The sequence below is a fragment of the Acinonyx jubatus genome, chromosome B4, assembly GCF_027475565.1.
Source record: "Acinonyx jubatus isolate Ajub_Pintada_27869175 chromosome B4, VMU_Ajub_asm_v1.0, whole genome shotgun sequence".
NCBI classification, from domain to species: domain Eukaryota; kingdom Metazoa; phylum Chordata; class Mammalia; order Carnivora; family Felidae; genus Acinonyx; species Acinonyx jubatus.
Window position 1 is genome coordinate 86,773,858 of NC_069387.1, and position 25,214 is coordinate 86,799,071.

The 25,214-nt window shown below is 41.5% G+C and overlaps 1 protein-coding gene and 1 long non-coding RNA gene across 4 annotated transcripts in view; one reads left to right on the forward strand and one right to left on the reverse strand.

The window, feature by feature from the left end:
• PPM1H (protein phosphatase, Mg2+/Mn2+ dependent 1H) overlaps window positions 1-25,214 on the reverse strand; it is a 259,467-nt gene that overhangs the window by 175,198 nt on the left and 59,055 nt on the right. The gene's annotated exons all lie outside the window — the stretch shown is intronic.
• On the forward strand, window positions 19,525-24,480 carry LOC128316420 (uncharacterized). Its single transcript, XR_008300302.1, has 3 exons — window positions 19,525-20,054; window positions 22,619-22,772; window positions 24,344-24,480. It is a non-coding gene; the product is annotated as an uncharacterized LOC128316420 (long non-coding RNA).

A 25,214-nucleotide genomic window follows, 5' to 3' on the forward strand; every position in this document is an offset into this window, starting at 1 on the left:
TCCTGTCCCAGGGCTTTAATAAAACCACTTTTTTACAGTGATGATGTCTCAAGAATTCTTTCTTAGCCATCGGCTCCAAACCCCAGCATTTTCCACATCAGTCCGTACTGAGTCAGAAGTTTAAGAGGCTTGACTGGGGCAGGAGTACTCCCTGTGAAGGAGAAGGAGGGTCCTGGCAGGGCTCTGTGGGATCATCAGCTGCTGGGGAACGAGGAGTAGTGGTGGTTGTGTCTACCACACCCGAGACAGGTTAGGAAATGGTTAGCAGTTAAAGAGAATCAGTAAGAGCAGGAGGGGGCAGGGGTGGGGAAGGCAACACAGGAAGCTTGTTTCCATTGCTGGGAGTGGCTGCAATACAGAGAAGGGAATTCTGGTTATTTAGAATACTGGAAGTAAATTATGCGGGGCAATTATTCTCATATTAAAGGTAACTGTACATGACCTATATTCCAAATTATTAACCAGAAGATATTTTTTTAAGTTTGCTTATTTTGAGAGAGAGACAGAGCATGCGATCTGGGGAAGGGCAGAAAGAGAAGGAGAGAGAGAATCCCAAGCAATCTCCATGCTGTCAGTGCAGAGCCCAATGCAAGGTTCGAACTCATCAACTGTGAGATCATAACCTGAGCCAAAATTAATAGTCAGATACTTACTAACTGAGCCACTCAGGCACCCCAAGATACTTTTTATTAGTAAGAAAAAAGACTAACTAGTGTTAGTACTTTATAATTGTGTGTTATCTCATTTGAACCTTCCAATGATAAAGCAGATAGGAGAGGTATCATTTGTCCCCTTTTATAAAAATTGAATCCAGAAAGTTGACTAACCCAGGTTCAAACAGCCAGCAGGTAGTAAAGCCTGACTCAGATCCCCTTCAGATTCCAAGGTCTAACTCTACAACATCCTACACTGTAGAGAAAGGCGGCTGAGAAGCTTGCAGATTCCAAAGGAAAGCCTGGGATCTGGTAATATCATGAAGCCAAGGAGGTGAGGACTTAAGAAAGCAAAGTGTCAGATGCCAGGAAAAGTTCAAGTGTCTGCTTGTTCCGGTAATTAACAAGTTACTGATGGGGCACCTGGGTGGCTCCGTCGGTTTAGCATCCAACTTCAGCTCACGTCATGATCTCACGGTTTGTGAATTAGAGCCCCAAGTTGGGCTCCATGCTGACAGCTCAGAGCCTGGAGCCTGCTTCAGATTCTGTCTCCCTCTCTCTCTGCCCCTCCCCTGCTTGCTCGCTCTCTCAAAAATAAACAAACATTAAAAAAAAAAATTATTGGTGGCCACTGGTAAGGTCCAAAGTACTATCCCCTCCCAGAGAAAGTTTTAAGATGATAAAACGCATTGAGATTGAATGTACTAGTTTCCAGAAAAGTTACTTCATTTGTCAGCTTGTTTTTTATGAATAAGCAAGGGGAAGGGGGGTGGGAAATCTTAAAATAGCCTCCACCTCTCCGTGAAATAGACTTTAGCTCTAATCCAAAGGGAATGCTGTTAAACAACTGTTTACAAATTCCCAAACATTTATGTAGCAGTTTAGAGGATAACTGAATAACTGACACCTTTTTAATTAGCTCCCAACTCCAAAATAGTATAGATACTTCAAAAATTTAATGTATTGGGGTGCCTCGGTGGCACATGAGTTCATGAGTTTGAGCCCCGCATCGAGCCCATGCTGATTCTGTAGAGCCTCTCTCTCTCTCTCTCTCTCAAAAAATAAACTTTAAAAGAAATTTTATGTGTTTTTGTAGTCAAAGATTTATTGATAATTTACTGCTTTAATCTTTCATTTCTTCCTGTGTAACTCAGAAAAGCTTCTGGTAAGCAGAGATTTTATGAACATTTCTTCAACAGAAGTTTTTGCTCTATTTTTAAAAAAAATTTTTAATGTTTATTTTTGAGAGAGAGAGAGAGAGAGAGAGAGAGAGAGAGAGCAGGGGAGGAGCAGAGAGAGAGAGGGAGACACAAATTATGAAGCAGGCTCCAGGCTCTGACCTGTCAGCACAGAAGCTGACATGGGGCTCGAACCCACAAACCCTGAGATCATGGCCTGAGCCAAAGTCAAAATGCTTAACTGAGCTAGCCAGGTGCCCCAAGATTTTGCTCTTTTTAAAAAAATCTGTACAATTACTGTGATCTCCAAGATACAGTAAATGGAAGAAAGCAGTATACTGTCTTTTTTAAGAGAAAACAAGAATACACACACACAAATTAAGACACTAAAAGAATAAACTAGAAACTAATGAAAACAGATACCTGTAGGGGTTATATGTGGGAGGAAGGGGTGAAGAATGGAACTGAGACTTTTCTAAGTGTGTATATCTTAAACAAACATTTTTGACTTTTGAAAATTAAACAAAAAATGAAAACATGCACATCTTATAGTTGAAAACAAACTTGAACTATATATTAAACTGGTAATCTAATCTTATTGCAAGTGGCTTTTAAAAAACTGGGCTAAAAACCAAAGAGAAAAGTATTGCAGAAAAATCTTAAAATGTGCTCAGCAGAAATACTGGTATTGAAATTTTGAAACTATGTTACATGTGTTATTAGGATATAGGAAACATACATGTTATTAAGTCCTGAGATTTATAATGTAAGACAATAAATATAAATCAGATATAAGAGTTACCTTATAATATTAAATTGAAATTGGAAATATCAATAGGAATTCAATTGTTGAAATACATGTATTTCCTAACTCTGTCCACCAAAAGGGCCGGAAGTAACACCACCACACCAGTGTGAGCATTCAGAGCACCCTCCCCAGGGAGAGAAAACAGACGTCCTTCGGAAAGGGACTGGTTCCCAGTAAGACAGTGCAGAATGTACAAGGTTGGATTAGAAAGCAAAGAAACACTCACAGATACGATGCATTTCAGGACACAGGAGCATGTCTGATGGGGATATAACTGGTTAAATCCGAGATACTTTGAGCATCAAAAATAAACAGATTTTTACATAGAGGAAAGCAAATCCCTAAATCCATAGTGATGGTTAAAGAAATAAAACACCTAAATCACTACCACCGGGAGTGACTTTCATGCTAGCTACTTCTTCCGAAAATTGACAATTCAAGGGAATAAATTAAATGATCCTGTGTGAATATATGGAAGAATATTAGTTCATCTCCAGTTATCAAAGAAAACTCCTCTCCACAGAAAATGCTATACAAATACACAGAAGAGGTGATAATTAGAAAACAATCATTTGGCAATCCTCAGTGAAATAACTGGCTAGGGCAAAGGTCATACACCTACGCTAAAATCCTTAGGTGAAAGATAATTCACATGGTGCCTAAGTATCTATCACCTCATAAACATCATCATTTTACAGAAATAAAAACACCTTTACACAGGAAAGGAGGCGACGATCGCTACCGGAACCAAATGACCAAACAAGTACCCTATGAGTGGGACAACCGACAGTATCTGCTTGCAGGTATGAAGCAACAGAGAATACACAGCATCACCTAGAAAATACTCTTCCCAATGTTACCAAGCATGTAGGCATACATTCCACTTCATGGAATACAAAAGGGATAGAGAATCTGGTAAAACAGCAAAGGAAATATTAAAAAGAGACAACCTGTTTGGTTTCTTCAAATAGTCGACCTAATCATTAAAAGACCATACAGGACATCTCTGGGATAGTGGAGGAAGTAATAATAAATGAAATAATAAATAGGTGTGGGCCATATGTTAGATACTTGTGGACTAATGGCAAGTTTCTTTGTGGTAACAATACTTCTGTACTTAAATAAGACAATGTGCTTGCTCTTAGGTGTTCAAGGTCAACTATTTAAGGATGGAGTGTTTTTAAAAGATTCAGAGAAATGTAGTCAGGTATTCACTGAATTATTCTTTCAGCATCTCTGTATGTTTGTAATGTTGATTAGAATAAAAGGTTGAGAGAACAATCTCTATCTTGCTTTAACTCTGAAGAAATGAAACAAAGTTTACAAATGCAAATAAAATAAAAAATATAAATATGTGAAACTCAAGATAAAAGAAAGAATAAAATGAAAGGTCAAGGATGGAGAAGTTTAAATGCCCACATGCTGACCATAGTTCAAACCCAATTGTAAGTAAGCCTTAAGTGTAGCTCTTAGTTTCCCGGTTGCCATACCAGAAAGGGAACTGTGGTGGCTGTCACAACTTTCCATCATCCACAGGTCAAAGTTACCAGCTCTGAAGGGAGCTCTGGTTCAGGGAGCAATCTCTCTTTTCAAGGGTCTTCTGGGGAAGACTCACTGGTAAAGGCAACATCACCTTCTCTCCCACAGTAAACACAAGGGAAAGAGAGGCCATTCCTTCTATTGTCTGTCTAACTAACCTAAGGGCTGGTTCCAAAGTCAAGTGCACTGAGAGCCCTAGTTAGGGAAGTGGAAGGTAGGAAGGTAGGAGGAATAAGAACAAAGTTCAGAGTATTTACAGAAATGGACAGGCTGCATGCCATTCAAATTAACTTCAGTAATGCCCATTTGGTCTAAGAAGACTTTCTGGAAGACTTCTGGAAGGCAAGAAGAGGCAAAGGCATTATCAAAACACTAAAATGAAAACTTTAAAAGTATGCTTACTTTCGGAGGACAGACCAAAATTGTATAATGGTCAAGGAACAATTGCTAAGGTCCTGACCCTCCTCACAGTGTAGGCTCTGCAGAAGCTTCAGAGATCAGGCATCTGCTGAACAAACAGAGCTTCTTCTAAACCAGTCATTGTCCAGAATCCAAGGTAGAAGGTCAACAAAAGCCACTGTGCTGGGATCCTCCTGAAAATTTCCCCACATGACAAAGAACACACCAAATCAGATGAAGAGGAGAGTAAGTAGGCGTCAAGTTAGGGTCACCAGCTGTCCTATTTTTCTTAAGCACTCAAAGTAATTGCCTCCTTGATGTCCATAAACCAGGGTGGCTGGTCATGGTCCCTAAAGTCCAGCGCTCTTCTTGTAAAATATTGGCACAATAACAGAGACTAGAGATACTTTAAGCTGGGAACTGACAAAGACAGTAGACACAATGTCCAACGAACTACTGGATCTGAAGTCGGGGAAGGCAGAAACGGGGAAAACTGTACTTCAGAGACACCCAGTCAGGGATCATCCCTGAGGTAACGAACATAAACGGCTTGCAGGGCACCAAGCCTAAGAATCAGATCGGACTTTGAACACTGTGGTGGCAAAAGTGCTGTGGTTTCAATTAGCAGTGAGAGAAGAGGATGTCTTAAGACCCAGCAATCAAAGGGGCAGCTGTTGACTTTAGGGCCAATTCTTGGTATTTCAAAGCTTTAAGAATCTAACCTTCCAGGTATGACCTGCAAGTTAAAGAGTTACTCCATTCAAAACATCCAAGTTATTCTAGGTCTCTGGGCCTGTGAGGGGCTGTCAAATCAAAGTTAAGAACAGAGCTGTACTTTGTTTCCTTGCATGCCTGGTAATTTTTGATTGGATTCTAGACAATTTTACCTTGTTGAGTGCTGGATATTTTTCTCTTCCTACGGATGTTCTTGAACCTTGTTCTGGGATACAGTTACTTGATAAAGGTCTGCCCCTTTGAGGTTTTCATTTTAAGGTTAGGCTGGACTAAACAGTGTTTAACCCAGAGCTAATTATTCCTATATTTAAATCAAAGCCTTTCTGAGCACTCTACCCAATGCCGCGTGAAGGATGAGGCTTTCCGGTCTGGCTGAGGGAACAGGCACTGTTCTTGGCTCTGAGTGAGCACTAGATACTGTTCCACTAACCCTTCTTCTCCAGACTCAGCTAGTTTCCTCACATGAACAAGTTGATCAGAACCCTAATACTTGAGGACTCCCTGCGGGCACCTGGACCACTCTGTTTATGCAGCTCTCTCCTCTTCAGTGTGTTCTTCTGTGAAATCCAACCACCTTGGTCTCCTCAAGCTTCTCAGTTCCTGTTCCACTCAGGGAGTCTGCTTTGTTCTGCCAGGGTTTCCCCTCTCTCAACACTGGAACAATTATAGGGCTGACATCATTTATTCCCCATCTCTCAGATAATGGGAAACTTTTGTTGCCTGATGCCCAGTATCCCTAGAACTGTTGTTTCATTGATTTATCTTTTGTTGGATGGTTTCAGGTAGTAGGGTAAACCCAATCCTTGTTAGCTCATCTTGGTTGGATGCAGAAATGTCCCAGGATCATTTTTTTTTTTAATTTTTGTTTTTACATTTATTTATTTTTGAGAGACAGAGACAGAACACAAGCAGGGGAAGGGCAGAGAGAGAAGGAGACACAGAATCCCAAGCAGGCTCCAGGCTCTGAGCTGTCAGCACAGAGCCCACCACAGGGCTCAAACTCAAGAACAGCGAGATTACAACTTGAGCTGGAGTCAGACACTTAACTGACTGAGCCACCCAGGCGCCCCCTCGTAGTCCTAAGGCATCTTAGAGGAAATGCATAACCTCCTTCTCTTGGTTCAAGAGTGAAGGGAGGGGTGCCTGGGTGGCTCAGTCGGTTAAGCTTCCAACTTTGGTTCAGGTCATGATCTCGCAGGTCGTGAGTTCGAGCCCCGTGTCAGGCTCTGTGCTGACAGTTCGGAGCCTGGAGCCTGTTCAGATTCTGTGTCTCCCTCTCTCTGCCTTTCCCCTGCTTGCGTTCTGTCTCCCTCTCTGTCAAAAATAAATAAACATTAAAAAAAAAAAGAGTGAAGGAAGAAGAGTAGTGGCTGGTGTTCAGTGGAAGTTAAGGTAACTGGTTTTTAGCAGGTGTTAGTCAAATAATCCTAGTTACTTTAAAAAATATTTTTTATTATACTTATTCCTAATGAGACTCTAAATCATCACAGAGAGATAAAATCTGTTCCTTTAAGAACCTCACAAGCCTTTTTATCAGTAACTCCATATTGAAAACTCTCTTGAAACCTTTATGATGATGCCCCAACAACACATTTTTGGGTCTGAGGTAAATGCTCATTCCATGTCAAGTTTTTTTTTTTTTTTTTAAGTCCTTCATGCTAAAGTTCAAACTCATTTTGTATTGCTGCCAGTTAAAGTTCCTCCACCTCTGCTTGCTCCTTATACTTTCTCCCCATCACCTTTCTGAACCTTATACAAAACATTTAGTATATTGTGCATGTTACATCTTCTTGTTCTTATCTGAATGAATGTTCAGCTCCCCTCATGAGGGTTTAACCAGGTCAGGCACGCATCCAGAAAGGCACTTTGCAAGAATGAAGTGTTAACATCATGACTACTGAATGTATATACTCTCATGCATTTGTCAGGAGGCTTCAAACTCCTTTTTTTGGCTGTAATTTGCCCTATCTTTAAAAATAAACCCAGTACACATTTGCTATAGGTCCCCAAATGGACCATTACCATGAAAGACAATTTTATCCCTCTTTTGAATTCATTATTAAAATTTAAAAGTAGGGTGAATAGCATATTCGTTAAGTTCTCACATTTGTGAAAAGTTTTTACTCTTCCACAATTATACCCTATATTCAGACATCATAGATAGAAACAATTCTGTGATTCTCTTCCCTCTCCAAGTATTAAGACATATCCTAACGGGTAGATTTAACTATGTCTATCAGTAGCCTTTTATTTCAAGGGCACTATTTCTATTCAATAGATTTTGCATTACATCAAACTTTTATGGTAATAAAGTAATGTTAAAGGAGAAAATGTTTCATATGTAAAAACCACATCATATTTATCACAAAATTAATGATGTTTTAAGTTTTTTTTTAATTTATTTTTGAGAGAGAGAGAGAGAAAGAGAGAGTGCTAGCAGGGGAGGGGCAGAGAGGGAGGGAGACACAATCCAAAGCAGGCTCCAGGCTCTGAGTTGTCAGCAGAGAGCCCAACACGGGGATCGAACTCACAAACTATGAGATCATGACCTGAGCCAAAGTCAGACGCCTAACCGACAGAGTCACCCAGGCGTCCCATAAAATTATTGAGATTTTAAATGAAGTGACATTTATTGGGTAAGCATGAGAGGTGAGGATTATCTAAAGCAGGGTTTCTCCATCTTTTCACTAGTGCTGCCCTAAGGAAAAAATTAAATTTAAATTCTTCCCCAAAGAGAAATTACACACTAAGGAAAAAGATTTTTCAGGAAGACTTGCACTTTGGAGGGCCACAAAAACCACTGTAATAGCTGAAACTTTTTTGTCCCTCAAGAACCAATTTTTGCACTCTCCAGGGTTTTATGACCCCCATCGAGAATGTACGACACAAAAGAATAACCAGTGTGTTTTAATATTAAAAAGCTCAAAGTTTTGGCAAAAGGAACACTTGGCAATCAAATAAATTTAATACGCTCCATGTAATGAATATAAGAGCTACAGTGATAAAATCCCACTTTGAAGGGCTTGAAGCCTACTTAAAACCACTTCAAAAAACATTCTCCCATTCCTTGTTTAATTAGCCCCAGAGAATCTCTCTTTCATTGCTACTTTCCATTGATTTTCTGACTCTTTCAAGGGCTGCCAGAGACCACCTTGTACTATAATTTACATTCTCAGGTATCTTCCTACCCTATTAAATTGACATGGGCCCAAAAAGGAAGAACTCAGTATTATTCATCTTTGTGCTGCCCACAAGTTGTGGCCCAGAGATTGGTACATAGATATAAGCCAATCTATCTTGTGGTTTTTAGAAGCACCAATAGAGATTGGCAGGCCCTTCCGTGGAGTTTCTTGCACAGCTGGCTGATGCTCATTTATGGGCGCTGGCATGCACAATTGGGAAATGGAAAAACTTTATTATGATTTGCTTTTCAGCAACGACCAGCAGATAAGCAATCTCTCCCTGGCCACTCCCACTGGTTTCTGGCTAGGTCCGCCAATTCTTTAAAAGCTGTCCCCTAACTTTTATAGTCTTATTGGACCCTGTGTCTATTCCTCAATGGAAAGGAAAAGTGAAATGCTGTTAATCTAAATCTTCTAGGGCCTTAAACAAATAAGGGGATAAAGGTAAATATTGCTATGTACTTTAGCACCTGTGGACAGTTTTACTGCCTAGCAATAACACCTTTATAATTTAACTCCTTTATAATTTAACTCCTTTATAATTCAAAGCTTTGAAAAGAGCTTTAAATATCCCTCATCCTCTGCCAGATAGAGAAGATGAGCAAGAAAAGAGTACCAAAAAAATTTTTTTAAACAGCAGTTCAAGAAAAAAAAAAAAAATCAATAGCATTTCAAGGAGAGTATCATCTAAAACCCAGCCTAAAGATCCCAGGTCCTCCTCACCTTTCATCTTCACACATAAAAAGTACCATTTATTTCTTGTTATTTACCCCCCCAAATTAGATACAAACACAGGTTATTTAAAATTCTGTAAGATCAAAAGCTAAGTTAGGAGCAACATGCTGATAATTATCATAGTGGGAAATATGTCCCTGGAAGATACTGGAGGTTTCTCTTAAGGAAGTGACTTAATTAGGTAGCAAGCCTCCCCAAAGCATGTGATCTTCAATTCCAGTTCCTTGTTAACATTCATCTAGAAAACTTGGGGGGAGGGGGGGATGTAGTGTATAAAAAGCAAGGTCAGATCTCCAAATATATACAGGTCACAGTTTTACAACTAACTATGAAATCAGACATTTGTCCAAATTTCTGTCCTCCTTCCTCCTTCACAGGTAAACCAAGACACTCAAACTTCTATTTAAAATGAACCTTGCAGTGACTTGCATTTTAACCAGCATGATACATTATCTTTAATAACAGCACTGGCCACATTTTGGAGGAAGTTAACAGTGTGAGGGAAGGACACTGCTTCCCTCTGCAGCCAGCAATCAAAACTCTGAATAGCTGCTCATTGGCATCTGTTAGTCAAGTAAAGGAACATTCCCCTCCCAAATGCGTGCTTCTCATGGTCTTGTGGAACAATCCCAAATGAAAAGCCTTCAGCACTTTGCATTCAAAAATCTGAAGTCAGGAAGTGGATCACCTGAATGAAGAGAAACAACGCTATCGTCTGGCACCCAGGCTGGGCACCAGGCCCTTCAAATTCCCACCTCTATTTTTGCTGGAGAGGCTAGGATTTCCTCAGTAGGGATCTCTTTCACTTCTTAAAGGACATTCAAAAATCAGAAGCACAGATTTTTCAAGGAATGGAGTGTGTGCTAACAGAGATCCCCATCCACACAAGACGCTGAATGAGGAGGAGCATGAGTATATGCTGGTCCTTTAGAGGAGGTAGGGCAGGGATTTTGAAAAGGAACCAACAATTGACACCTTTCAAAGTCTTTCTTACAAGGCTAGAAACCTGGATAAATACTCATTATGAAAACAAAAACAGAAAACAAAATAGGCACACAGTTGAACGTCACTTAAACTGATGACTGTGGAAAATCAGAGCCGGGACTTTGGAAATGACCTGGATGAAGACTTCCAACTTTCAGATGACGAAACCGACGTACAAAAACGTGTCCACATTGTTCGAGGTCAGGTGGCGATCGCCCTGATTATGAAGAACTGAATCCCGGTCTCACGTTGTTGCTACAACTCACTGCTGGCAGGGCAGACCTCCTACGCTTCCTTCTAAATGTAAAGGTTACATTATAACAAAACCACAACCTCTGCCTTCTAAAGAGTCATGTTCCCATCTCCCAGATACCCTGTTTCCAATTGATAGCAGTTTGAAAGGGTGCTATCAGGTTCCTGCACACCAGCAGGTGTGGATGTGGGGGTAGGAAAATGGAGCCACACTGTGTCTTCTGGTTCTTTAGTGTCTGGTCTTTAACCAGCACCTCAGTGAACCATCTCAGTGAACACTCCAACAATCACCCGCAGGAAAAGCAGGTGTCACACGTCGATTTTTTCCAGACAAGAAAACTGACCTCCCAGGCCTACCTAATTATGACAAAATACAATATGAATAAAGTGACCCTGGCAACTTACACGTTTGCAGAGAACAGCATCAATTTAAAAAAATCAAATGGCTGGGTTAAAATCCCACCTTGTCCCCTTACTAGCAAAATGAACTAGGAACCTCATGTCTCTCCTCTGTGATCTGAGGCTACACATTCCTTCCAAGCATCTACGAGGATAAGGGGACAGGTGTGCAAAGCGCCTGGGGCAGGTGCAGTCTCTCACTCTGTGCCCACTATCATTGTGAAGACCAAAGGTGAACACTCTAACCAAGCACAAGTTTCAAGTCACGGAAACTATAACTAGATAATCTCACTCTCCTGTAAAAAATTTTCTTAACATTTATTCATTTTTGAGAGACATTGCATGAACAGGGGAGGGGCAGAGAGAGGGAGGGAGACACAGAATCCGAAGCAGGCTCCAGGCTCTGAGCTGTCAGCACAGAGCCTGATGCGGGGCTTACACCCACAAACGGTGAGATCATGACCTGAGCTGAAGTCGGACGCTCAACCAGTTGAGCCACCAGGCACTTCTCACTGTCCTTTAAACTAAAAAACACCCTTACAACCAATTAGCTACCAACGACATTTGCTGCTTCCCCTTCTCTATTGGTTAAATTGTTTCTCGCGGTACTGACTCTGTGACTGCTTTGTTTTGTCAGTTGTTTTCTCCTCCTCTCAGCACATTACACACTTGGTGCATTCAAACACCTATCTTCTTACACTCCATTGCACTCCCAGGGGCGGACTCTCTAATTCCCGAAGAGAACCATATGGTTGTGGAGAAAGAAGCAGATGAGGAAGTGAACCCTCACTGCTAAGACTTCCTGGAAGGAAGAAGGTCTCATTGTCCGGAGAGCAGGGCATGGACCCAAATGCTTCCTGGGCGGGAATGTTACATCTAGGGTCCGGGTGATGTCGGCAGCCAACAGGAAGAGCAGGAGTCCTTATGGAGAGGCACAGTCTGAACCCAGCCCCAGCTGATGAAGGGAATATGGCTCAGCAGTGCCAAGTCTCCCGGCGTTTTAACAGAAGCCAAGAATCTATCATACAGGAAATTTCTACATTTGAAAACACTGTGTGGGCCAAATAAAATTCACTTACGAGAAAGTGTGGTTCATGGGTCACCTATGTTTTCAGTCATTGCCTTCAAGCTCTCTGGCTTAAAGTTATGGTATACCAAACTGCAGAGGAGCTCAGCTCTGGAGTTTTCTACCTGTAAAGGCAGTCAGAGGGAACAAAGATCATGAAAGGCCTAGAGGGTGCACTACGAGCTAAGAAGGATGAAATCTCAGAATTCACGGGAAATCAGGCAGATCAAGAGATCGGGGGTTAGGATGTAAGATACCCATAGTCGTGCATGCAGCTTCCAAGGAGAGTCAGGGACTCCCGCGGTCTGAGAGGACAGCAAGACCTTCGAGAGAGGTTTTTGCCTCAAAGCACAGATACACGGGCTTCTGACTACCTATTAATGCTCAGATCTAAATGAGCTTGAATGTCTCGCAATGGCAAACTGATGTGAATACTTCTGAGCCCTATACTAAAAGGCTTCAAGGCTCTCGGAAACATGAATGATGTACCATCTTCGGGCCTCTTTCAAAGACTGTTTTTGATGCAACAACTCATGCCTTTTAAAACAACATTTCTGTAACAGCCGAAGTGAAAAGAACTTACAATAAAAAGAAATGGAAAAAACCTTAGTAAGCTTGACATCCAGACGGCTACCTTCCCAGATGAGATGAATCCAGTGATGGTAAAGGAAGTCGGCTACTTCAGTGTTTTCTTTAGAAAATCTAGTCGTCAAAGATTTCGGTCCTTTGGTCCCATATAAAAGGCAGAAATACAGTGTAAGTGCCGATTCATCCTTTATTGTTTCACACACATTTCAATCTTTTCCAAGTGTTTTGGGGGAAAATTAATAGTTTTCTTAATGAAAAGATTCTGTTCTCCAAGACAAAAGAGGACCATACAACGCGAAGAATTACTCAAAGCTTCAAGCCACTCGGATTCCATTGTATGAAATGGATTCTACCTACAGAGCTGTCTAAATAAAAATAATTACAAGTTCCACCACTCTGTTGCTCACATATGTGGACTTTAGAATCCAAATATTCCTATTCAGACATACGCCTTTAAACTGTGAAGGGGGTTCTGACTCTCTGGCTAAATTGCTGATTATATTCGTTCCTTTTCTCAGAGATGAAGGTCTCAAGGGACTCACATTTATACTTACGGAAGTGCATCTGTTACGTTAACAGCCTCCAAGAGAAAACAAACGTGGAAATGCTATTGCCATTTCCTATAAACCTAACTCCGGAAATTTTTAGATTTGTTAAGTAAAAATTCGTATGGCACTACAGGATTATTGCTGGGGCGGTTGCTGTTGTTTTCAGCCATAACTTTAATCAAAGTGAATGAAAAGGAAGAACTGAGAACTGAGATTGAGGAAAGAAAAGGATTAATTTTAAAGCTGGAAGAAGGTTTAGGGATATTCTCTCCTTTGACAGAGATAGGAAACAAGAGTCACAGAAGATGATATCGGTCATTGTCAAATTAGCAGAATTCGGAGTTCCTACATTCTTTCCCCCAAACGTTTCCCCCCTATTGAGACTCCTGATAAAAACTGACAAAACAGGGGCACCTGGCTGGCTCAGTAGGTAGAGCATGTGACTCTTGATCTCAGGGTGTAGAGGTTACTTAAATAAAACTTTTTTTAAACAATGACAAAACAATACACTTAATTTTGGAACACGAAGACCTTTTCTCACTCCATGCATACACATCAATATTATAATCATGTATTTCATTCCACTTCCACTCACCTGCCAGTGCTTAGTTTGGAGCAGTGGTTCTATTTGCAGGGGACATTTGGAAGGGTCTACACACATTTTGGTTTTAACTACGAACAGAGATGCTCCTGACATCTAGCAGGTAAAGCCCTGGGATACTATTAAACATCTGACAATGCACAGGGCAGCTCTCTATAACAACAAAGAGTCACTCCACCCACAATGTGAATCGTGCCAAGGCTGAGAAACCCTGGACTAGAGGCAATAATAAAAGGCAAGCATTTCTTCTACAGACCAAGTTTGCATCAAGAAAGATGGTATGGTGGGCGCCTGGGTGGCTCAGTCGGTTAAGCATCCGACTTAGGCTCAGGTCATGGTCTTGCAGTTTGGGGTTCCACCCGATGTCGGGCTCTCTGCTGTCAGCGCAGAGCCTGCTTCGGATCTTCTGTCCCCCTCTCTCTCTCTGCCCCTCCACTACTTGCGTGCGCTCTCCCTTTCAAAAATAAATTAACGTGAAAAAAAAAAAAGAAAGTTGGATATGGCGTTGTTCAAACATGGTACATGCTTTGTAAGCACCAATATTGGTTAAAAAAAAATCTACACACACACATAAATAAACAGATATTATACTTCAAGAAATAAAATAATGCAAACCCAGAGTGACTGACTACTCAGCTAACATTCTCACATATATAACTGGGATTTGCCATAAACATTGCTGGCTTTGTCCGGTGGTATATGTTACTCAGCACTTGTTCAATGGTATCTAGAATCGTCCTTGTCGGTTTAGATTAACTGATTTATTTTTATTTTGCAATAACAAGATATACTTAAAAGAGTATGAAAAAAAATTCTTATTGAAATTCATGTAGGAAAATGATTTTTGCACACTTAAACCTCTCCTTAAGCCCTGAACACTCTTCCTCTCCTGCTGAGAAAAATTTCTTAAAGTAACCTTTCTTAAAACCAGATTTATCGCATAATACTGGGATAGACTTGTGGACACCACTGCAACATGGGTAAAATAATTCTGTGTTGTACTGAGAAGGATGCTTTGTATGTAGAGGAAGTTAAGCCTCTAAGGGCACAAATTGGAGTAAACTGCCCCCCCCCACATGACCTTTAAAAATAATGTCTAAGTCTAAAAACCCTCCAAAGAGTATTTTAGAATTTTTTTTAGTATTTTAGAATTATCACCTAAACTTAAGGTGATAATTTGAACACTTGAAATGGCAAATGATGAGCTACCAATAATATACAAAGTATTTGGCAATGTGGAGCTATTTCAGAAAAATGGCGACTCATCATTAGTGGCAAATAAATGGTCTCTGTCAGCACAGGGGAAAAATGCCCAGCTGATAGGCCAGATCTTGTGCATAATTATTTTTCCTTTTGTTCATTTTCTGCAATTAAGATGGGTCTGTCACTGAGGGGTGGGGGTGGGGGGGGGTCTCTGTAAAGATGCCCCTTCTAAAATGTTACCTTCTCAGTTTATTTAGGAGCCTGACAAGAGTCTGGTCCAAGCTCTTCAAAAGGACTTCATCCAATCTAATTTGCTTCCCTTAATAACTGCTCTGCCCAGCCAGCTGGCCTCCAACCATCCCACAAGTGCCATCCGGAGACATATTTATTCACACAGCTCCTCTCCCTCACCCCTCTCGTCCATGCCCTCCCCTCCTCTGCTGCTCCAGTCAAACCCACACACCCTTTAGGATTCAGCTTCTAGTTTTAAGTTTATTTTTGGGGGGGGGGGGGTGGGAGGGAAAGACGGGGAGAGGGGGGAGGGAGAGGGAGAGATAATGAGTCAGGGAGGGGCACAGAGAGGGAGACAGAGGGTCAGAAGCCGGCTCTATGCTGACAGCTGCGAGCCGGATGAGGGGCTTGAACTCACGGAACCGCAAGATCATGGCCTGACCAAAGTTAGAGGCTTAACCCACTGAGCCAACCAGGCACGCCTCAGCTTCTACTTTTAACCTCTCTGCTCCCGAGCCTACCCCCATGGATCTCACCCTCTTCTGAATTCCTACTGCATCCCTCTGGATTACTTATTCTGGCCCTTTATCATCTGTTCCTTCTCGTCCCAATTACTAAAAGCCTCACTTCTAATAGGCTTCTCTCTCTAGTTAGAGATAAATATAAAAAAGTGTATTTTCGGACGCCCTATAAAGTCCAGCCAAACACTCAAATTGTTCTTGACCAGGAGTAACCGTTTCACAGGAGGAAGGGAAGGGGATTGGGCAGAGTATTTACGATGCCTGCTGGACCCCAGCTTATCTTGCCAGTCTCCTAAACCTTTAAGTCGGTACCAGAGCTTACTTCGGCATGCGTTAAGAAGCCAAAGTCTATGGTGAATTCCAAGTGTCCCCTTCCAAAGAGTGAGTTACCACGTCAGATGGGAGGAGGGGTGTCACTGTTTAGACCAAAAGTCTCAAGAGATTCTTTTGTGTAAAGCTTTCTCTCCATTTTCTTCTTCTTGTGTCTCCCGGTCTCAGCAAGGCTCCCTGACGCTGTCCTGCTGGTCCTTCTACCCCGCTGGGATGTAAATGGCCTGCCTAGTGTCTCCCAGCACCCTAGGTGGCAGTCCCAGTGTGCTCTGGGGCGTCCTGACATCTGTGCTCAACACTTCTGATCATTTTTAAATTTGCTTACTAATTCTTTGACAACCTCCCTCCAAAAGGTGGAGCCTAATTCCCTCCCTCCTGAGTGTGGGCAAGGCTGAATGACTTTCTTCTAACATACAGAATGTGGTGGAAGTAATGGTCTATGAAAAAGTAATAAAAGACATTAAGGTTGGAGCACCTGGCTGGCTTAATTGGTACAGCATGCGATTCCTGATCTTGGGGTCATGAGTTCAGACCCCCATGTTGGACACAGAGCTTACTTTAAAAAAAAAAAAAAGAAGAAGAAGAAGAAGGGATGCCTGGGTGGCTCAGTCAGTTAAGCATCTGACTTCTGCTCAGCTCATGATCTCATGGTTTGTGGGTTCAAGCCCCACGTCAGGCTCTGTGCTGAAAGTGCAAAGCCTGCTTGGGACTCTCTTTCTCTCTCTCTCTCTCTCTGCCCCTCCCCAAGTCATGCTCTGTGTCTTTCTCTCTGTCTCTCAAAAATAAATAAACATTGGTGCTCCTGGGTGGCCCACTCGGTTAAGCATTTGACTTCAGCTTAGGTTATGCTCTTGTGGTTCGTGAGTTCGAGCCCCGCGTCAGGCTCTGTGCTGACAGCTCAAAGCCTGGAGCCTGCTTCGGATTCTGTGTCTCCCTCTCTCTGCCCATCGTCCATTCACACACTCTCTCTCAAAAGTAAACAAACATTAAAAAAAATTTTTTTTGCTAAATACAGTAAAAAAAATTTTTTTTCAAGATATCCAGGCTTCCTCCTTGTTCTTTTGTACCATTTGCTCTGGAGAAGCCAGCTTCTGTTGAGGACATGTAGCAAAGAACAGAGGTTGTCCTAATGACTTGTACTAATTTTTCAGCCAAATGAATGAGCCATCTTCGAAATGGATCCCCCAGTCCCAGTCAGACCTGCAGATAACTTTTGCCAGAGCTAATATCTATAAGGCAAACTCATGAGACTCAGCCAGAGCCACCCAGATAAGCTGCTCTCAGATTTCTGACTTACAGAAACCATGTTTGATTATAGATAATAAATGTTTGTTCTAAGCCACAAGACTGGTGAACTGTTGCACAGCAATAAATAACCCAGCGCTCTTCTTTCCCTGTGCTGTCCCTTAGAATGCCGTTTAAGGCTCTCACCCCGAAGGAACAAGCTCCTTTGAGGCCAGTCTTAACCAGTATTTCCCTGTTCTGTTCCCCCAAGTTTCCCCCTCCTGCCTCAGGGCTGCACAGACCATGGGCATTCCGCAAATGTTTATTTAAGAAATACCTCCTGTTCCAGCCTAGCCTGTGGCTCATTCACAGCCCAGAAAAATGCACCAAAAAGCTGAGTTGATCCTCAAATGCTCACAGAACTTAACACAGAGCATGGCAATGTGTCCTCTGCCTCCTGATTGTGCAGGGTTGATTATTAACACAGGCTCTGAATGCTTAGGAAGATTCTGTTTGGCTTAGGCTTTTAATCTGTCTATGCTAATTTAATGCTACGTCCTAACTCCGGCTGCCTTTATCTCTACAGCGCTCACATCAGATCATCAGTTATTTACTCCACATGAGGAGTGGTGAAAATCCTACTTTACACCAGATCAAGGACCCTCCAAATTTTTTATTCTCAACTTTCCCCTTGGATTGTTTGGCTCTCTTATCTATCTTGCTCCTGAATTTACCTTCCTGCCTCCTCCCACAGACCACATTAGTGCTAAATATAACTTAGGGAAACAAAACATTCTATGACATCTTCACAGCTGATACAATTACTTTAAACCAGCTTCCCCTTCCGGAAAGGTCTCATGAGTACATTCATCTAGTAACGAAAGCAAACATTCTCCTGGAACTTGCCTATGATGTTCAAAGGGCAGCGTGAGGCAAAACGCACTGCTTCTCCCTGGGCTCCAACATCTTGTGTAATGTGCCAATATTACATTCCAGGGCCATTCCAACGGGTTGGTTCTGTTTTTATTTTGCCATTATGGTTTTGGTTTCTCACCACTTCTAAGGAGCACTAGGGACTGTGGGATTCTGGCAAGGTCAAAATCAAGCAGTATAGGTTGCCAAATGCAACCTGGCTTGACCTAACCCCACAGTATGATACACGGGCCTGAAAGTGGGTTTTTTGCCTCAATACCAAGAACAGCACAAAGTCAATCAAATTTCTTATAAGCGAGATACATGAGATCATGGGTCTATGCTCAATATATACTGCCTTAACAGAATCTAGAAATTAAGATTCTGTTTTATATACCCTCTAAGGACCACGTAACCGCTGAACTTGCAGAACGTGCGGGTCCCAAGCTGGTGTCAGCTTCCTGTTTCATCGGCCATGCTCACCTCTCACTGCTCTAGCAGTAAAGAGGAACCTGGGCTGAGGAACACCATTCTACCTCCAACCCTACCCACCTCCTCAAAAAAACCATGGCTGAATTTTAAAAACTAGGCTGACATCCACCAGACAGCAACTTATTAACCACTTATCAAACATTTACTGTTTCTGTAGCAACCAATCTCAGTAGATAATGAGCTTGAATTTTGACTTTTAAACACTATTCACCCTTCCATTAAAAACATTATTGTACATGGTACACCTATTACCAGAAGATGCATGCCTAGGGCTATGGGAGTGCAAACGGGGGGGGAAAAATCATTCCAAAAATGATGAAAAATAACAGCAGCAGCCATTTCCATATGCATGAGTGCCCACGCTGGGCAAATACCGTGCAAAGAGTTTTTTGTGCATTTCATCGAATGCCCTGAATGTCCAATGAGTTCCTGAGGATACCTGACTTCTCAATTCCAGAGCTGAGGCAGGACCCTGTCTGGATGCCCTCAATGGCCAGACAATTAGAATGCAATATAGTAAGTCCAACAGTTGATACGTAAAGATGTCATAAAAGCAGTAGAGGTGCTCTGGAAAGACTTTCCAAAGGAGGTGACTAAGGCATGTGATGATCTCATGTCCCAACTTTGCACTTCTCAACTACTATATCCTCCTTTCATGGCATTATGCTTCATCTTAGAGTAAGCTCATATAATTACCTTTGTCCTTTTCTCCCACTACGTCTCTTTTCTCCAAGTTTTTATTAAGGTATAATTTACATAAAGTAACTTTCACTCTTTGAACGTATGTTTTTGTGATTGTTAAAAAACACTTATCAGGTAACCACAGCCATTGTCAAACCACAGAACAGTTCCTTCCCTCCCTAACACTATCCCATGCCCCTTTCCAGTAAGTTCTCTCCTTCAACCATTACAGGGCCTGGCTCATCATGGATGCTCAGTGAAGATGTGTTGATCAACTATTTGAGAGTTACTTTATCCCAGAAACTGAGAGGAGGGGGGAAAAACAAGCAAAAAAGAACCCACAAGAATTACACGATGCTGTGAAATAAATGATATGACAAAAATATAAACGAGGTACAATGGAGGGAGATGGAAGGGAAACAAAACCAAGATTGGAGATACCTTGTGTCAGGGAGAGCTTTCAAAGATGAAGACAAGCTTGAACTGTGTTGAAGAAATTCTGGACTAGTAAAAGGAAAGGAGCCAAGGCCTGGCAGGTAACCTTCAGGAGTCTGGCCATTAGCCTACAGGATTTGGGGTACCCTGGAAGGATTTTCAGCGATCAGATTGGTCACAGGTGACATACAAGAAAGGGTAATGGTCAGGCTGTAGCTAAGGAGACCAGTGAGGAGGCCATTTCAGTTAGGGGATGAGAGGCTGAGGCACGGCGGTAACAGTGAGTGGGGGAAAAGGATTTAATTCTATGGAGGAAGAATCTACAGGACATATGAACAGATTACACATGCTTGAATAGGTGAGAAGGGATTTCCAAGTTCTTAGATTTGCAAAGTGTGGTTCTGTGAATGTGACAGGTAGGAATATGGGAGGATGACAGGTTGTCTCTTAGGCACTCAGGGGCTTATGTCAATATTAGGGTCTTAACATACGGGAAAATGATTTGAACAGACGTTGCTCCAAAGTAGTATACAAATGGCCAATAAGCACATGAAAAGACGTCCAACATTCAGTCATTAGGGAAATACAAATCAAGCCCACAATGAGATACCACTTGACACCCACTAAGACAGCTATTACCAAAAAAATTAAAAACACACGTTGGTAAGAACGTGGAGAAACATACATTGTTGGTGGGAATGTAAAACAGTGCAGTCACTTTGGAAAACAGTTTGGCAATTCCTAAAAAAGCTATAAATAGAGTTACCTTAAGACCCGGCAGTTCTACTACGAAGTATGTAATCAAGAAAACCGAAAATATACATTCATGTAAAAGTTTGCATAGAAATGTGCATAACACACCATTCACAACATCCAGAAAGTAGAAACAAGCCATATATACATCAACAGATGCATGGAAAAACAATGTGGTATATCCATACCACAGAATATTAGCCATAAAATGGAAGGAAGTATTGATACATACACAACACAGACAAACCTTGTAAACGCTATGCTGAGAGAAAGAAATCAGACACAAAAGACCACATATTATATGATTCCATTTATAGGAAATGTCCAGAACAGGCAAATCCATAGAGTCAACAAGTAGATTAGTGGTTGCCAGGGGCTGGGGGAAGGGAGAATGGGGAGTCACTGCCAATAGTATGTTTCTTTCAGAGGTGATGAAAAGTTATTGAAATTAAATAATAGTGATATTTGTGCCACCTTGCAAATATACTGAAGACCCCTGAATTGTACATTTTAAAGGGATGAATGTATGTGAATTATATCTCAATTTAAAAAACAAGAGAAGTTATGGTTAACATAGGATAGACCTACGGCATCTGTAACTTTCACTGTGGGGCACAGAATGTACTATTAACTTCCAAGATCTGCAAAATCACTCTATATGCTCTAAGGTTTGGTAACTTACATCTATGGAAATAAATGCAGCATCCAGTCTCTTACCAAATGTTTCTTCATAAAATTTATGTGCAGCTTTTGCAATCTCATCAGAATTTCTGAGATGAAGTATAAACATGTTAATTGGAAAAACACAACCTCAGTGATTTTCTGCTCTAGCCTAAGAACTCACACATCTAAGGAGGCCATCTTAATTCATAAGAAGAGACAGGAGAACGACAATGTCAAAAGCAATGTTAGGGCATGGTACCATCAACACAGGTGTGCTAAGAGGAGTGTCCATGGTTCCAGATGCCACATCACAACCTGCTCTTAACCCCCAAGTCACTAAGATACAATAAAGCTCAGAGAGGCAATGAGATGAGGCACCTTTTGGATTCTAAGATCTAATTTTCATATTTTAATTATGCTGAAATCAAGAAGAATTTTACAAATGACTTAAGATTGAATATGATGGTATCTGCTAAGATGCTGTCACTAAATTTTTGGTACAGTTTAAAATCAATTGGTATCAATGGGTAAGTCTACTCAAATGGTATTAGCTGCAGGCACATTTCTCAGCTCAGTCTATCAGATATTCTATGCCCTACATGCATGATTTCTCTGTGCTGAAAAAAATAATTACATTTGCATACATTTTAGCAGTCACCATGCAAACATAGTTGAGAGCTGCTCTCTAGCTAGCAAATGTTGATCAAAATATACTGCCCTTAGACCAATCAGAATAGATGGAAATTCTTTTCCCAAAGGGGTCTACAAATCCATACATAATACGTACTGCATTCACAAGTACCCTAACTACAAATTAAATTATTACCAAGAAATTTATGTATAAAGTATGAGAAAGGAGGCACTTTAGGCAGTTATTAAAGTCTTCCACAATTTTGAGTTCAAATACTACTTTCTGCATCTAACACCCTCTATGTTTCCAAAGAATATTCATGTAATTTCATTCAATCTTTCTTGGTAACAATCCTCTAAGAAATAAAAAATAGTCACAATTTTTTCTTGCTAATCTGTTTTATAATAAAGAGACAATGAAACAGAGGTTACAACATGTTTCTAAAAAAACAGACCTGGTCAGTGACAGGGTTAGGACTATATTTCAAGATGTCTCTCTCTGAATCAAGTGTCTTGCCACCATGGCACATGGCCTCCAAGTGGAAACGGTGTGGAAATCGTTAAGACTAAGCATCAGCACCCTTCTTCCATCCTGTAATGTGCTCCACCACAAGAGGCCTTAGCACAGGCTCCGGGCTGGATGACCCCCTGCAGCTCTTCACATCCTCAGCTACACACTCACTTCCTGTATCTGGCATCTGCTCTATTCCCAAGCTTTTGCAGTGGCCCAGTTCCAGGTCCTCCAGTTCTCGCTATCCTCTGCTAGTCATTAACAAGGCAATGACATTGAGGACAAATGTACTCTACCATGCAGTTCCCAAGAACTTTCAGGTACAAAATGTCTCATTTGATCTTTACCACATCTCCCCCATGCAGGTAGGTCAAGATCATTATCCCCAACTTAAAAGGCAACTGGAACACAGGGAGCTTGAGAGACTAGACAAAGCTGCTAAATGACAGAAGAAGATCTGGAATCCACATCTTTTTATTGATTCAATGCTAGAGCACTTTCTATTTTACTACATAGATGGTAAGATAGTAAGTTGGCATAGCACTAATGTATTCATCTACAGACTCATTCAACAAGTATTCACACCGTATACATCAGGATGTATAAAAGGTTGAGGGGGCTAGAGTAGAAAACAAAAAATGTAGTCTCTGGTCCCATAAACTTGAGTTTGTGAGGACACAGACTTAATAATACAAATAATTACAAATAATCAAGAGATGAGAGAATGTACCACGGAGCCCTAACTTGGGTCTGAGTGTTAGAGAAAAGTTCTTTGAGGAAGCTACATTTAAATTGAGGCATGAAGTCAGCCAGATGTGGAGGGAGAAAGAAAAGTGGTTCTTGCAGAGGGAAGCAGGCAAAGGGAAACGTGTGCAAAGGCTCTGGGGCAGAAAATATTTTGGAAGATGGACCATGTGCTGGGAGATTATTCCAGAGGCAGCTCATGTGCCGCACAGCAGACTGCAAAGAATTTTGGTTCTTTAAAAACTGTTTTTTTAATGTTTACTTTTGAGAGCGAGGGTGACTGAGTGCAAGTGGGGGAAGAGCAGAGAGAGAGGGAGGCACAGAATCTGTAGCTCCGATTCTGTTCCAGGCTCCGAGCTTACAGCACAGAGCCTGATGCACAAACCCACGGACCATAAGACCATGACCTGAGCCAAAGTCAGACGCTTAACTGACTGAGCCACCCAGGTGCCCCAAGAATTTTGGTTCTTATCCCAAATGTAAGAGGCACTCACTACAGGGTTGTAAGCAAGGAGATGCTGTGAACTGACTTGCATTTTTAGAAGATTTGGGCTATTGTACAGTCTAGAAAATGAATGGGAGGGACACAAGAACAGACAGTGGGGAGGCCACTGAGATCATGGCAAGATGGTGGTTGATAGAGGGTGGTGGCAACATAAATGGAGAGGAAGGACTGTGAAATTAGAATGAAGCTTGGTTGGGCAAACTCAAAGAACTAGGGAGCTGGATCTCTGAGACCAATGGCACACCTTTAACATCTTAACCTTGAATAAATTTTAAAAGCAGGGATTGAAGCTAAAGTGAAGAGAAAAGTCAAGTTCTCTAACTGGTTATGGCTGCTAGCTACCTTTAATATGGTCAGCTGTCTCCATGTTACTTTAGGCCAGATGCAGAAGGCACTCCCCGAACACCACTGCAACAATCTTTCTAAACTATTACTAAGACTTGGGACCTAGCTGACTGGAGACAGTTGAGAACCATTTTCTAAGGTCAGACTATTCCCTATTGAGGAAAGTCCGAGACCAGAACTGACAAATATTCTCATCACGAAGAAAAGGACATTTGAAAGCATGCCTTTCAAAAAAAAAAAAAAAATTAAGATGGCATTATCTTAAGAATAGCACAAACACATTTAGGCAGCTTCTGTGCTTTATGTTAATTTTAAGAATGAAAAATAAACCGCCTTGCCATGTCCAGTCCCAATACTGAATTGTGTAACACTTGAACATTCACCCTTGGATTTCTACATGATGAGAACCAAGGAATGGAAGGAGTATGTAGGAGGAGGGGAGAACCACAAAGGCTCACAGCCAAATCTCAGCTCTTCTGTTATCTGTCTTCTGCAGAAAAGTAAGAGTCCTACTGGCCACCTCCAAGTTTCTACATGCACTGCCCTCAGGGAAGGTGAGGGTCATTCAGCACCCAAGCATTGGTGAGACTCTTTTTTTTTTTTTTTCTTTTTAAATCTATACACAAGATTCAAGCCCGGAAGAGGTCTCATTGTTTTTTGCTTAGAGGCAACCATTTTGGGCTATATACCCAGTAAGTGGCAAAGACTAGGTTGGAAGTTCTCAGACAACACAGACATGACTCTAGGCCATGAAATTCTAAAACAGTGTTCATGAAGTCCAGGAGATCTGATCAGACAATCCCCAAAAAATCCTAATGAGAAGAAAAGTGAATGCTGTTATGGAAGCCAATGAGGCTACTTATGCTCAGGAAGGCACAGAATCGAAGGCAAATACCTTGAAGAAACAGCATTTAGGGTGACTATAAGGTATGGACAGGTATGTTTTGTTTGTTTGGATAGTTATGTTTAGTCAGGAATGTAAAAGGCAAAATGAACTGGGGATTATAGAAATTTTATAGACAACACAACTGGGCTTTTTGGGGTGGGCTCTTTTGTTAAAATATCATGAATATTTTTATATAGCAAATTAAGGGGTATTTCTGGTGCTTGAGGTTAATGGAACTTCTATTTGGCCTTTCTGTGGAAATTTTCTTCAGACAGAAGAGAAATGAGTATTAGAAAGGGAGAATGAAAGCCCAAGGTTGTTAAAAGATTGTAAAAGAGGGGCGCCTGGGTGGCTCAGTCGGTTAAGCGGCCGACTTCGGCTCAGGTCACGATCTCACGATCCGTGGGTTCGAGCCCCGCGTCGGGCTCTGGGCTGACAGCTCGGAGCCTGGAGCCTGTTTCGGATTCTGTGTCTCCCTCTC